Source organism: Lissotriton vulgaris, chromosome 12 (assembly GCF_964263255.1).
Source record: "Lissotriton vulgaris chromosome 12, aLisVul1.2, whole genome shotgun sequence".
NCBI classification, from domain to species: Eukaryota; Metazoa; Chordata; class Amphibia; order Caudata; family Salamandridae; genus Lissotriton; species Lissotriton vulgaris.
This window is the reverse complement of record NC_141700.1, coordinates 284,128,113-284,144,337: the sequence shown is the minus strand read 5'-3', so window position 1 is coordinate 284,144,337 and position 16,225 is coordinate 284,128,113. Positions and strand designations below refer to the sequence as shown.

At 45.2% G+C, this 16,225-nt stretch overlaps 1 long non-coding RNA gene across 1 annotated transcript; it reads right to left on the bottom strand.

Annotated features, from left to right (window-relative positions):
- Nucleotides 1-6,803: 6,803 nt before the first annotated feature.
- LOC147673973 (uncharacterized) lies at nucleotides 6,804-15,973 on the bottom strand. The gene is made up of 3 exons (XR_015302530.1): nucleotides 15,865-15,973; nucleotides 8,282-8,353; nucleotides 6,804-6,860 (listed from the first exon to the last, which is right to left on the bottom strand). It is a non-coding gene; the product is annotated as an uncharacterized LOC147673973 (long non-coding RNA).
- Between the last annotated feature and the right edge of the window lie 252 nt (nucleotides 15,974-16,225).

The window sequence follows — 16,225 nt, the reverse complement described above, 5'->3', positions numbered from 1 at the left end:
GCAGAAAGTAGCCACTGCAGGACAACCGCAGACAGCAAATAGCACAGGAGCAGTATTCCTCCTCAGTTTCTCCAGCGCTTCCCCTTGGCAAAGTTTCTTCAAGATTTACTAGAAGTGATCTAAAAGTCTGGGGCCTGGGCCTCATTTTATACAGCAAAATCATTTGTTCTCTGGTGGCAGAGAAGCCCTGTGCCTCATTAAAACCAGTTATGTCCTCTCTGTTGCAGCTTCCCTCCAGGGGTCAAGACAGCATTGTCTAAGGCAGACCAGGCCCATTCAGGTGAAAAGAAATCTCCTCCCTCTACTCTAAATGCAGCCCAGGTCTATTCAGCTCAGCCCTGACTTATCCAGAATCTCTGGAGCCACTGCAAATCTCCAGCCCCTGTCACTCCAAAGCCAGTCAGTCAATACACATCCTAGCAGAGTCACCCAGGATGGCTACGCAAGAAAATACCTACTTCATAAAAGTGGTATTTTCAAACACAGAATGTAAAAATCATCTTTTCTAAAAGATGCATCTTTAGAATCTGAGTTCAGGCATACTAAACTGTATTTTCGTATCTGGTCCCAATGGGACGTTATATTTATACAATATTATACATTAACTCCAATGCTTTCCTATGAGCCAGAAAGCCTTTCAATAGTGAAAACAAAATTGGCAGTATTTCACTATCAGGGCATGCTACACGCATCAGGGCATGACCTACCTTTCACATAGACTGCACCCTGCCCACAGGAGTACCTTGGGCAAACCTTAGGGGTGACTCACAGATAAGAAAAGGGAAGGTTAGGGCCTGGCAAGTGGGCACACTTATAAAGTTGACCTGGCAGTTCTAGACTGCACACAGACACTACAGTGGGAGGTCTGAATTACCTTTGAAAGGTTGCTTGTGCTGGTAGCACAACCAGGGCTGCAAGCCCACCAGCAGCATTTGATTAACAGGCCCTGGGCACACACAGTGCACTGTACTGGTGACTGACTAGTAAATCAAATACCAATTGTGGAAACACCAATCCATCATAACAAGTTACATAGGAAGCACTTGCACTTTGGCACTGAACAGCAGTGGCAAAGTGCCGAAAGCATCTAATTCACCTAAGAAAAGTCCATTACGCAGTAAAAATAACAGGAGGAAAAGGAAAGAAATACAGGGGAAACCAATACCAGTGATGCCAGGTTATATACTTTGTCACAAATGAATAGTTTAACCTTGTCTCACTGTGGCCCTGTCACATTCACATATGACTTCCATGCCCAATACCTTCATTTACATATGCAATAACAACTAGTCTCACACATTGTAAATGCACTGTTCCAGTCATATCTCACAATAGTGCCTCAGATTACAGCTCTTATCACCTGCCATAATCCAACCTTGTCTAGCTAGATATACCCCTCTCACATCTACCTATTCCTACCATACTTTGTGTAAGATTAAACCAGTGTAACAAGCTTGCATACTCTGATTCTCCCCACTGCATGTACCACCACCACATTGGGACAATGTGGGCACTTTACGTCTCCTACACAAAAACTGCCCATGAACATAACCCAAATCGTAAACTCTCTGACAATAGCTAAATTTGTCCTGGCTCCATTACGTAGAAGTCTCCACTCCATATCAAAGTTAGAAACACCAATTGCTCTCATCCCTACACTTGTTTGAGCCAGCTTAGCACATGCAACATTAACCTTGCTAAACACACCTGCAGCTAAGCTTAACAGCCTAAATTCTACCTCCTCCCCTGTGTGGCAAGTGAGAGCATGGATGTGACACTGGCTCCAGTGGCATCTGCACGGCAGATAGACCCACAACACTCCTGTGCACTCAGTGCCCACTCTGCTTAATACAAGTAGCACAGGGCAATCCACCAGACATCACAGCACCCCTAGTTTAGCTCTGTGTGACCTGGAACAACATCAAGCATAACTCAAAAGGACATCATTGTCAGTCATGCACAAATGACAACCTACACACAAATCATGTGCTCAACTACAAATGATAGATGGCTGTAAATATGAATGACAAGTTTGGACTGACAAAACACAACATCTACATGATGTATTCAGACCAAAGCAGGATGGCCTGACTCACATATGAATAAGAAAGTGATGGGCTACTAGGACCACAGGTACCTTGCAGAACTGAAATATCTGTTGAAAGTTACGTCCTAGGAGGCAACGGGGTCTGAAGACTGTGACAATTCTCCTCACCTTACACTCACCATGGGCTCAGGCAATGTATCAGATGAGTACACAGCAATGAAGGGGAATTGCTAACAGTGGCATGTATTCTCTGGCAAGGTACTCATTGCTCTAGTCTTCCAGATCTATAGAGGACACAGACATGGCTCAACCACTATCAAGTCACATACAAGTATTGCACCATTACTGTGTGTACATGGATGTGTTCAAAGACTCCAGCATGTAGTCAAACTCCATATGTACCCCGGTGTAATGGTGAGACAGATGCCTTTCTCATATCACAAACAAATTCAGCATGATCATCCTGAATTGTTGCAGTTTGAAACACCTGCACTATGTTGACATATGAAAGCATGAACTATGTGCATTAGTGATGTAAAAAGAAAAGCTTGACAAATCCATGTCACCCTCATAGCCAAAAATGATGCGGACGCTGACACCCAGCATATGTAGACAAGAAAATCTTGAATACATACTATGAAAGGTCACATACTCCATGGACCACTTGCAATCCATGCCATATTAACATCATAGGATACTTACACTACAATTGTACATGATTTACTGTTGACTTGTAACCGATTTGTGGGACACAGAAATCAGCAGAAAACGGAATACATGCTTTGCTCTGCATGTTGAAAATATAACTATAAGCAACATAAGGCCAATGGACAGTCCACATTTGTCCATATTTTCAATGGGCACAAACATACTACACATCTACTATTGCCTGCATTGAAACTGCAGGGGGTCACTTTCCCTTGGAGGGGCATCTAGAGGGCATGCCAGGCACCAAAGGGACAAAACTAGGGAGAACTGGGTTGGATTTTGGGAGGGATGGGATCAGGAGGGATGGTTGGGCCCACTGCAGTGGTTGTGTCCAATTGAGGAGGCGGTGGGTCCACTGAAGTGGCAGGCTCAGACTAAGTGGGTGGGGGCAGCAGTCATGGGAGTGTTCAGTGTAGCGGGATGGGCTTGGTTTAACCATCTTGGGGATGGTATAATACAGGATTGCAGGTATGGGGAGGGACTCTGACATATCGGGACTTCTTTTTTTGGGGTGGGAGATACAGAGATTGTCTGCTGTAGTCTAGGTTGGTGGAAGGGTTTTGGGCTTGGGAGACCGGAGTGATTTGTGGGGGGGTTTGACTTTTCTCCTCCAAGATGTGGAGGCAGATTTAGATATCTGGGGGGGTTGCTTCTTCTTTTGGGTATGGGGTATGGATGGGTCAGCAGGGAAGAGGGAAGACACCAAGGTCAAAGAGGAAGACTTTTTGGCCAGAGGTAGGAACAGGAGAGGCAAGGTCAGGAGTTGTGGAGGCCGAAGGTTCTGAAGTCTGCGGAGTGTCTGTGGATGCATGTGTGTCATCTGATGGTATGTCCCTGTTGGTGTGTGTGCTGTCTGACTCCTGAGTGTGCGGGTCTGTGGTTTTGCTTTTGTGTCTCTGTGTTTGTGTGCTGCGTGTGGCTTTTGAGGTGCGTGCATGTGTGTATCTGCTTGTGCTTGGGTCAGGTAGGGTAGTTGGATCTGTGTATGGGGAAAAGGTATGAGGTGGGAGGGACTGCTGGAGCTGGGACACTCTGCCGTCAGTGTGGAGGCCAGAGCCTGATTTGATCTGTGTAGGGCAGACATTTCAGAGTGAATGTCCTCCATCAATCACAACATTTGTGTCAAAATAGTGCTATGTCCATGAAGGACATTCAGCACTGATGTCGCCTCACAGAGATCTGCTTCAGGGGAGACAGGGGCAGGGGTGAGGTGCCTGGCCCAAAGGAGAAAGCTCCTCTGCCACAGGAGTGGCCACAGACAGTGGGATTTGGAGCAGCTGGGGGGAAGAAGACGGGAGTGGTGGTGGACTCCATTGTTGAGGAATCATCCCCTGTTTCCTCCACCACCAGGGAGTCATCACTGGAGCTCGACTGGTCCTCAGATGTTGGATGTAGAGTTGCAGACCTGCCCTCAGTATGGCTCCCCTCATCTTCCCCACCAGTGGATGCCTCATGTCCGATTCAGCACTGGTCCCAGACTGGCAACCTGCTCCCCCTATCTCCATGGCACTGTCTCCTCCACTGGCCTGTGCTAATGCTGGAATAAAAAAGACGAAGATACACATAAGTCATCTGTATGTACTTGACACAAAGGTGAAATAAAAAATCCTCACAGTTCAAACAACTACATAATTTACTAATGATATCGCGTTTACATACATTTACATACATGGCACTTCTCATTCTGCAAGGTAACCCTTGCTCCATCAGACATGTGATTATCTGCAACAATTGGTCTATCAACATCATTTGCCAGGACAACAATGCCGACTTTTTCACTATGTAGCAAGGAATGTATAGTCTTTTTCACCTGATGGTCTTGTATCCTGAAATACCTGTCTCATCTCCTGCAAGGGAGTATAGAGCTCACAACGGGACAATGGAAAAAGGATTCACACAAATTGGGAACAATTGACTCTAATGTCACAGTTTAAATGACATTCTTGTACAACTTAAAGCGTGTGTACTCATTGCATGAGTCATGTCACACAAATAACAGAGGGGTGACCTGACAGTAGTGAACGTAAGTTACAAGAAAATTAGCACGATCACTGACTCTGATTGATGATTCACCAAGGTAGTAGGAATAGCTAGGGTGAGAGGAACATGCCCCCTGTCCTGTGTCATCTATGCACAATGTCATGAATGTTGTGCACATTGTAAACAGCTCACCATTTTCATATGTAATCGATGGTCAACACACTTCGAAGTCTAATAACTGCCTCCTCCCAATGACTCTGGTGGAACAACATGCCAATGTCCTGTCTGGGTGCACTGCCTGTACAGACTATCAGTACTGAACCTCCATTCTTCATGAGAGCAGTCAACACTGTGTACCAATCCTGTCTATACTGCAAAGGTCCCCATTTGTATGGACCAAGTCTAAAAGTCCCTCACTTCCATTAGACATATTGCATACTTCTGACAGCTTAGATTGCTCTTCTTTCCTTTCTCATTTTGTTGATTCACTTCAATATGATGCATCATTTACACCTCTCAGGCTGACAGTGATGCATCATACATATGGTTTACAAAGCCCCAAGTATGTATAGTCAACAGAATTTACACAGATGGCAACTGTTGTGTATGTGTATCTAACATCAGACCTCACATTTTCAACCAGTGACCACCTGTGTTTGTCACTGAATGGCATGTGTTGTCACTGTTACAGAGTCAGACACATGGACTCACTCATTTGAATGGAGAAAATGGAATCTTTCACAAATTCATGTGACAGCCCAGTATGACAGATGACCAGAGTTAGCGTACCTGTAAGGGGCCCATTGGATACATTGTTATAACACTGAGCAGCATGGCTGGGACCTAACAGTGGTACAATGAACAACCAAAATTCACCCATGCCTCAATATTGATGTCACCTGCTGCAGGGATGTATAGCATGGCCTATTCACACTTGTTTGCTCAAATAAAAACATGCCTCACACGTGAGAACAGGTCATACATTAGTTAATGTGCTGGCACTTGTTGAGCATTTGCATTACTCCCGAAGTGTACCCCCATGCATATGTTTTTGTGATTTGTGGTGATTCTATGAGCTTGGCACTACGGTCACTTCCCTGAACATAACTGACTCACATCTCCCTGATGAAAGGTACATAACTGGGCATCAAAATAACCCTGTGCATATGCATCTTACAAATCTGATCAGTGGGTTTGGCTGACTTACAACCTGGACAAGGGGCACTAGGCTAAGGTACTGCAATATACATGTCTAATAAAGCTGTGCAAAAAGGCACATACTCACCCCCTTCTTGCTGCTGTCTGGCTTTCAACTGCCCATCCAGGTCAGGGAAGACCACCGCTAGGATGCAAAGCATGTGGGAGGTCAGTGTTCGGCACCCACCCCTCTTGCCAGGACGTGACAGGTCCTGCTGGACCTCAGCGATCTTCTTGGCCCAACCACAAAGATCCTGCCACCTCTTGAGGCAACGACGGACGCGCCAAAGCTCCAACCCCACGGAGGGCACATTCTTGGCATTATTCCTCCAAATCTTTTCCTTTTCATGGCGGTTGACCTGGAAGGATGACATGGTGACAGAACCGTAGTGCACATGAAACATGTTTCTGAGTCTGACACCTGTACACACTGTTAATTCTCAGTTTGGCAACAATGTCTAAGGGCTATGCATATGACATTTTGTGCAGTTATCTTATGTTCAAAGCTGACTTCGTCCCATGAGAACAGTAATAAGATGTTCAACCCAGTACACACACTCCTACATCACTGTACCTGCCCTGAACATGTATCTACTCATGTTTAAATTTACAGATAACATTTTACATGTTTGATAATGAGATTCCTAATGGTAGGATAGCATGTTGGTTCCACATGTCCAATGAAAATGCAGTGTGATCATCACTTACTTGCTACTCTAGTTGGCCAAAAAGCTGGCTGTACACTAGCAGGAGGGAGTCCAACAGGGCCTGGTTCTCCTCACTGAAAGCTGGGGCCCTGTCAACTGTACTTGCCATAGTAGCTCCCAGAGGATGTGGTAACAGCAGTGGCAAGATGGGGGGGGGGGGAGGGGGGGGGGGGGGGGGGGTTGTGCAGGAATGATGCAGGTAGTGCAGGCAAGTGAAGACTCTAGGGAACAGACAGAGGCAGAGGCGGTCTTAATTCCATGCTGCCAAAGCAATAGGTTTGCATCTGTCGCGTTATCCAAATCAGTCCAATGCATTGCATTGCTTGCAAATCACACGCTTACTGCGAGGTTAAAAAACTCTTCATCTGACCACGAGTGACTTTGATGCATTGTTGATGGGAGGTTATTGAGTCGGTTTCCAAGCGATGAAGACACGAATCGAAACACTCATCTGTCACCATAGCAACCAACAGCCAGTGGCTGTGACTGATTCATTTCGGATGCAGCTACTGAATCCTTTGAATACTCACGCACGTCTGTCACCATAATAAATTTAAGCCAATAGCTGTGACCGATTTGGTTCAGATGCGGCTACCGCGTCTTTGGAATGATCATTCTGCAGGGCAGACACTTCTGTGGTTAATGATATGTTTAGAGCATTACATGTGTGTAGTTAGATTTTTGAAGCTTAAATTGACCTTTTTGCGCACAGCTCACACACCCATGAGGAGCTGCTTTTGAGGGGCCAATGATACACTGAAATTCTGCCTATTACAAACAATTTGTTTCACACTTAGCCTTCTAGGCTTGTATACAGTGCCAATGACTTCATGGGCATCTACAACTCCATTTTTTGACATATTCATGGCATTAGGTGAGTTTGTGACCCAGTGTACAATCAGTGTGATTTTTTACTTTAAAGAATGTGTGTGTCATTCATGGTTAAAGCATTTACATTTGAATGATTAGACCCTGATAATATGCACCCAGACCAATGATGTGTTTGTTGTATGTTTTACCAGTGTATGTGTAATGCTGACCTGACAACATGACATAGGCACACTACTGTCTAGGATGGACAAATTTAAGAGTGGGACACTGTATGTATGTGGTGTCCCACATATCTGCCAATTCTTGACCCTTATGTCTGTACATTTTGAGCCTTTAATTGTTCTCACACACCTTTATCTCAGCTTATTTTGTGTTTTTGTATCCTCATTCTGCCAAATCTCTTGCTGGTGTAGCTCTCGTCCTTTAAAAGAAAGAAGGGAAAAATTAGCATGTCCATGCAAAGATTACTGCTGTTTCCACATTCATCTCCCTCCCGTAGAGACTGGGGCAGAGGGTAGCAGGGACCTCCAGCAAATATGGCTTAATCATCAGACCCGTTTGACTGTTGTCTCCAATCTATAAACAGTACCCAGACCTTCTCCAAACTTTTAGCATCACAGGCAACATCAACTGGCTCATATAATTAATACTTCTGAGGCAATCAGCAAAACTTGGGGGACTTTCAAATTTCCAGAGCCTGCATATCTCCCGCCTTGCCAACCGAATCACATAAAAGACAAATATAGTTTAATTGAATTTGTTCATACATATCCTTCTTGATATAGCCGAAAAATATAAGTCAAGAGCTTACCTTGATCTATTGACCAGTCACTTCCTCTAAAAAGTTACATACCGAGGTCCAGTTGGTAGCGATCTTTGGACACTGCAAAAACAAATGCAGGTTATCTACCAATGAGAGCATACACTTTGGGCAAGACAAATTGATAGGGTATACCTTCAAGAGAAGTCAGTGTTGGTCTTTGCGGAGGAGATGCATTTCCTGCAGTAAACGTGTGTGCCCCTGAGTTTTCTAAATAGTAAAGGATAAAGCTCCGCTTTAGCAAATGGTTGAGACCTTTGATGTTGAGTGTGAGATTTACCTGTGGATTAGTCATGGGGATTTCCAAAGAAGAGCAGCGATCCATGTAGCCCTGAACTGCCCAGTCCCCACTCCATCTGGTCTAAGAACATAGACAATCAGGTCATGCATACAGCAACAAAAGAAGTGTGCTGGGCGCACCATGTCACCAGGTCCAACAAGCCCCCATAACAACGGACCCTAATAGCCCAAACAAGTAAAGCCCAACAATTATCCAAAAAAAGAACATGGTCAAGTAAGGCTGTCTCCAGGTCCAACAAGCCCCCATAACAAAGGACCCTAATAGCCCAAACAAGTAAAGCCCAACAATTATCCCAAAAAAGAACATGGTCCAGGAAGGCTGTCTCCATGGAATACCAGAAGTAAGGAGGGATCTCCGTGGCCACCCTCCCTGCTCCCCGCTGGGCACCAAGAGAGAAAGGGAGAAAAGACGTCAAAGGGAGCAGATGAGGGTAAAAGGTGCTTTATACATTATGGAGTCATCAGTCCAGCTGAATCTCCTGCCAGGGTGACCAGATCCGCCTGCCTCTTCTTGGCAATGGTATTGGGGTCTGGGCACAGTCTGGGTGGAGAGGACGCAAGCCCCCCTGGCTTTGAGGTTCCCCCCCTTCGCTACCCCGCCTCCTTGCACAGGGGCGGTCTGAGGAAGGATCTTTCAGGTTGAGTAGGTAGCAAGATTCCTTCAATGAACAGAGTTGATGCAAATTCCCCTCCAGGCAAAAAACAATGTGAACGGGGTGCCCTCAAGAGTATGGCATCCCATCTCGCGAAGATGTGAGGTAGCAGGTCGAAAGACTTTGTGTTTTTGGAGGGTGGATGCTGATAAGTCTTGGAACAGGAGAGGAGAGTAACCCTGAAATCGGATAGGATGGTTGTCCCTGGTGGCCTTTAGGATTTAGGGTGAAATTGTGCGTGTAAGTTAGTATGTCAGGGGGAGGGGAGCGGCTGAGGACCTTCTGGGCCCAACTCTATGAGCTAGATCGATCTTAATCGCTAGATTGGGGCCAGCTTTAAGAATAGATCTGAACAGTTCTGAAAAAAAAGCAACAATGTCTGATTCCTCTGCCCTAGGAGCAATGCCTTGCATTAGTACGTTGTTGCACCGAGACCTATTCTCTAGGTCCTTGGCATGAGCTTGGAGGCCCGTACTCCGGGCGAGCAACTTGCCTGCTTCACTAATTTCGACTCAGTGACCCTGACATGAATCACGTCAAATCAGGCTCCCCTGCAGATCCTTGCCTCCCAAGGATATTTCGAATGGCCTTTCCCGAGCTAGAAAGAGAGATCCTCTCTCTACTTAATTATTCCCTGGAGACAGGCTACCTGCCCACCAGCATGAAGAAAGCCAGGGCCATTCCCCTGCTGAAGAAAGCAGGGGCAGAAGTGGCCAAACTTAAAAACTATAGGCCTATTTCCCAGCTCCCTTTTCTGGCAAAAATAATGGAGCAACATGTCCTCAAAACACTTTCATCTTTTATAGAGGAACACAAGCTACTCCAGGTGTGGCAGGTTGGTTTTAGGGCCCATCATAGCACTGAACTGGTGATCTTGGCTATGCTCGATGAGCTCAGAGTTAGGGCCGTTAACAAAGATTTGAGCGCCCTGATTTTGTAAGTTCTATCAGCGGCGTTCGATACTGTCAATCACGCCCAACTTTTGGTTTGGATTGCCAATATGGGCATTTGCGGGTAGGCTCTCCAGTGGCTTGAGTCCTGTCTGCTGGGGTGGTCCCAAGGGTCCAACTGGGTGAGCAGATGTCAAATAGCGGTGATCTCGCCTGTGGCGTCCCTCAGGGCTCAGCTCTATCCCCTCTCCTTTTCAATGTGTATCTCCAGCCATTGGTGGCTGCCCTAGCTTGCATGAACTGTCAAGTATGTAACTATGCGAATGACACCCAACTTATTCTGGAGATCAGTAACTCCCTGCATGCCCACACCTGCGTGCAAAATATTCTTAGACAAGCTGTGATTTGGATGACAGCCAACTCGTTAAAAGTCAATCCGGACAAAACGGAGGTCCTTGTAATCTCCTCCAAAGGCAATCCCTAGAATGACCTCTTCTGGCCACAAGAGCTCGGCACCGCTCCTATGCCAGTTACCGTCGTAAAAAGCCTGGGCATCAAGATTGATGCCAACCTTTCCATTACCAATCAAGTCCCTACTGTGGTCGGCACCCGTATGGGCTTAATGAGACAGTTGCGTAAACTTGTCCCCTTCTCTCACCCTCCACTCTACAGATGATTGTGTCGGCCATGATCATGTCCAGGCTGGACTATGGCAATGGCTTATATATTGGTCTCTCTGAGAAACTAATCCGCAAGCTGCAGGTGACCATGAATGATGCAGCCAGGCTGGTTTTTAGGCTCCCTAGAAAGGCTCATGCTACCCCTCTGCTGCACACATTGCACTGGCTTCCGGTCAAACAGAGAACAAAGTTCAAGGGCCTCTGCATTGCCCATAAAGCCATCTACGGCCAGGCCCCAGCCTACATCAAGTGGCGCCTGGCAAACTATGTACCGGGACACACACTTCGATCATCTGAGGCAGGCCGCCTGGCCTACTCACGGTTCAAAACTGCAGCTAAAGGTGGCAGAGCTTTCTATGTTTAGATTCTCCAACTCTGGAACCAATTGCCTGAGAACCTCCACAAGGAACCCGCCTTTCTTCCTTTTAGGAAACGCCTCAAAACTCATCTGTTTAGGGAGGCACTGGACACAGTCTAATTCCTCCACCTAGGTGCTTTTGGGGGATGGCAGACAGATTTGGGGTTTTCTCAAAAAGCGCTAAGAGACCTGCACGTGAATATGCGCTATATGAACTGTAGTTAACATAATATAATATAATATAACATAACAGATATTGACCTCTAAGGCGCAGGATCTCTAGCTGGAGTTGCTCCATTACTTCTTCATGTCCCTGCTTGTGTCTTTAAGTTTTGAGACTTTGTCTCCCAGGTGTTCCACATCCCTGCCAGCTCTTTTTTGAATGATGGAAGGTCATCTTGTAACAATGCGAAGAGTGCCTCCAGGTATGAACGAGTGACTGGTGCCTCCACCTGCGTAATGTCAGACGGGTCGTCCACGTTTGCAGTTGAGGCTGAGTCGCCAGAGTGGCCCCTTTCTGTTTAAGGAGCATTTCTTTCACATTCCTATCTATTTTATTCTTCCCAGAAGCCATGGCAGGGCCCAAACGGACCACCCCTTTCCTGGCAGGTATCAGCAACCAGGGCTCTCGCAGGGTCTCAGGCGATGGCGGTCTGCCCGTGGTGAAGTCCAGTAGCAGTCAAAATCAAAGCTGGGCCAAGGAAAGTTCATCCTGGGGGGGTATGCCCTCCACAGTGGCCAGGAGCCTGGAATGTTAGCCCTCATGCCCTTGTTGAAGACACGCAGCAGAGCTAAAGGCCCAGGCCAAAAGCAAATCACGTGGGTGCAAGAAGGCAAAGTCCTCAAGATGATCCCTCTACATAGGTAGGGCCTTATGAGAGCTGTGGCAGGATAAAGTCCTCGGGGCCCGCCCTGCCCCATGGGTGAGCCCAACGGGCCTCACATGGAGATGTGGTTCCTGGGAAATGTAAGCAGGGGCACAGAGGACTCTGCTGTGCATCAGGAGGATACAGTGTAGCGTTTTAGGACCCTAGTGTAATTTTCCCGATTCATGTCCATGAATAGGTATAAATCACCCTATCCTTATATAGGCATAGAAATCATAACCATATTTATACTTAGCCTATGCAGCCCAAATACGGGATGGCTACTTCCACTAGTTCTGAAAATCCACAACGATTTCTTGGACAAATCCGCCTTCAGCAGTCAGGGACTTCCCCCTGCTTGAATATTGATTTATCCAGGAACTCAAGGAGTTTTCAAAGAACTGAGCCTTTGATGACGTTATGACGTTATTATCGGTCCACCACCGGTCACGCAGATCCAACAACTGTGTCGGTCCTGGGAGCCCCAAGAGTGACTCGCAATGTAAGGGTGGGTAGAAGGTGGCAGACCTCCAAAACTTGATCAGTCTGGGAATCCCAGCGCGGCAGTGAATGCGGCGCTGACTCACGCTCCTCCCGCGGTCCGTCCTCTGGTGTCCCAGGGCTCTCAGAAGCCTCGCCGGGTCACGCGCCAGTAGGCGGCGGAAATTAGGGCCATGCTCGGTCCCCTCGGGTCTACCTCCACGGGGGCGCAAGATCAGGAGCTAGTGGCCCCCAGTGCCTCAGCCAAACTCCTGGCATCTGCCATGATCCACTCTGCTGTGTCTAATCTCTTGGCCTCCCGGTAGGGGTCAGAAGGCAGGGACAGCTATCGGATCGATCCACCCAGCTCCGGGAGTCACTCCGCTCACCACAGGGGCACAATCTCTGTGATATGCAGGCTGCTGTCAGCAGGTCTTTTGGTGGGGAGCGGGGAGAGCCAAAACTGCGTCTCACCTGTCTCCCATCTTGGCCACACCCCCAGAGCCCCTAAATTTGAAGAATGGTTACATGATTTGATATATTTTCAGGGCCAAATGAACACCCACACAGAGCTCTTACTTTTGTCTTAACGGCCTAAAGATATCTGGGAGCTTTTGCGTTCCTACTTGCTGGATGAGTCCCCCACACCAGTTGTGGGGGTGGGCTCCCAAGCATCCTTGTTAATGGAGCTTTAATGAGGTCCCTTATTAGACCATCTGGTAATTCAGGCATACCTGAACTGAAGTTGAATTTACATAATTTAGTTACCTTTACAAATACTTCTTGATCTGGCAAAATGGATACAAACTAAATATAGTCATGTACCGGTTATAAAAGATGGCGCTATGACTGTAGCGAAACCTCTTCATATGTAAGAGATAATGTATATGTTATAATTATTTGCTGATTGCAGATATTATGTCTTTGAATATTATAAAACTTACACCCACCCCCGTATCATGAAGCTCAAACGATGAGTGGGGGAGGGTGAATGTAAGTGGGCATTCTAAAATAGCTAGGACCCAAGGAAATGTGGATCCAAATATGGTGAGTCACCTCTGAAAACGTGAATCAAAATATGGTGGAAGGGACCTCTGCAAGCCCCCTGCACCTCTGCAGCTTTGAATGGCCCAGATGCCCTTGCTGTTCCGGTACTATTGCCCCAGTAGTTCCCATATATAATCCAAATTCAGAGGGAAATGTGAATCCAAATTTGACTAGTGCAGCTAATTCATCAGTTTCAGCAAATATTCCTCCAAAATCATGAACCAGAGGATTTGTTCTATTAATTCAAATGAATGGGAGTTCTCCTTGTGGTACAAGTTCAGACCCATCAGCCAATCAGAATGAGTTTTATCCTTTTAGGAACTTTACTTGTTTGTCAAGCACAGATACAATCCTTTCGGAGCCACCTTCAAATGCACACAGTACTAGTACACTTTCAAAAGCTCCTGAAGGACAACCAAGCTTTAGTGTCCAAGAGTTGGAAATCTGGTTGAAAACTTAAATTGGGTCTGCAAAGGGGAGTGAAAGTACTGAGTTGAGTCAGTGGACAAACGGGTCAATATTAAAGCTAAATTTGGTAGGATGCGGTAAAACTAAAACTCGAGTTGGATGAGTTGATTAGCAACAGTCTTAAATTACCCCAAATAGATGCTTTACAGCAGGGTGAACTCCTGTTTATGTGTAAGGATGTTACTTGGTGAGCAAGACAAGCTTATGACAAACTGACAGACACAGCCCAGAAATGTGAAATAGATTTGGAAAGGACGAAGGCTTTGCAAAAGAATCATTGACTCTTTTTCCAATCAGTATTTAGAGAACATAAAAGTATGATGGTTGATAATGAAAATTCGAGAATTGATACAGAGTATTCCGATTTGAAGTACCTTGGATAGGTGGGAAGACAAATGCTCTAAGAGGGAATGTTTTAAATGTTCTATGGGGAAACCACATCCGTTGGGGGGGGGGGGCAGGGACAAGTGCCACAAGTTTCCCAAGTATATTACAAATATTACTGATTTACAGAGAGATTTGAGTGGCCGGGTAGTGACAGGTGTGTGGGAAGCCATTGGAAATGGACTCAAGACAATAGGCAACTGGTTTGGAAATTTGGGAAATGTAATAGAGAATACTATCTTGAAAAATGTTGTGATTATTGCCCATTGTGCAATAGTTGTACTGTATCCTTTATGGTATACCAATGAATGAAGGTAAAGAATGTAGTGAAAAGAAAGATTAGATGTATAAGTGGAGGAGAAACATATTAATTACTATAATGACATGAAAACTCTAGAAGAGCACAGGCCTCATGCAATTAAAAACACAATGTTTTGAAAGGTACATCTGATAAAATCTTAATCAGATAAAATCTAGAGATTATTTGTGATGGCTTTTTGTGCCGTCAGCGGGGGGATTGGAGTAGCTTAGTTTTGGCTCGACCCTTATACTATTGCCAAACTATATATTTTTCACATTTAGCCTTATATATTGCATATGAAAAGAATAAGAAAGATATGGTGCATACAGTGTATTCATTGTGTGGCTTGATGTATTTCTGTGTGTGTAGTAACATTTTCTTTTGCAGGATTATCTATATTGCTTAAATTAATCTTTTATGACTTTAGATTGTAAGAGGATGCGGTAACTGCATTTAATGCAGTGCATTCACCAGAGATTAGAGAAAATTAATTTTATAACATTTGCATACAAATCTTTAAGGTTTTAAAAAAAATTGTTCTCACCCATAGCTACACAAATGTATTACTGTGTAACCTTAGTTCACATATAATCCTCTTCTAACCATGATTTATTCATATAAAGTGTATTCATCTTGTATTAATATTATGGCCACATGTGTACATATATTCAATTGACCGTTGCACAACAAATGTATTAGTAAGTTGCCAAAGGTCTTAAGCTTTTGGGAATTCAATGTTTATACTTCAGTGTGAAAATTGCTTGCTTGCATATTTTCTCTCCTCTGCAGGTGGAGACCAAGGCTTCATTAGTTAGTGAAAGGATCATTGTTTTATGCAATGATAGCAAGAAACAGGGGAAACCTTTGGCAGGAAGAAACCATGCTAACGAAGTTGGGGGCGAGTTCTCATGGAGGAGGAAAGGATGCTTAAGGTCGATCAAGTGTGCCCAGTCAGTTCAGTTCAGAAGACCTTTATTTAGATTCCAAGAATCCATAAAAGCACAATAAAACAATTTTACAGCAAAGTAATAAAATCCATATCAAAAAGGTTAGACAGTTCATATTAGTACACCATTAACAATTCATCGATTGATTTAGCAAGGTTTTTATACAAGGTTAAAAGTTCAGGGGTTGGACATCAACTTACGAGCTCGGGTGGCGATTTTCAAGAAAGTGCAAGTGCGAAAAACTAATTCTTCATTTTCTAAAGAAAGCAGCACCTGATGGGCTTTGTCCAAGAGAACAGGTCTCTGCTTTTAAAAAAATTAAGTTAAAAACCACTTCACATATTTTAGGTAATAATTACAAAAAAACAAGAAATGCAAATCAGTTTGTACTCTCACCCCATTACAGGGGCATAGTGTGTATTCAAGGTTGGGCTAATAGCCAAGAGGGAAGCATAACAAACATTTTACGGTCCCTGAGAAGTACTACAAAAATAACATATGGGGCTGAACCTACCAACAGCCCCAATCCCATTACCAAATAATCAGTCAGTTGGCAGTGAA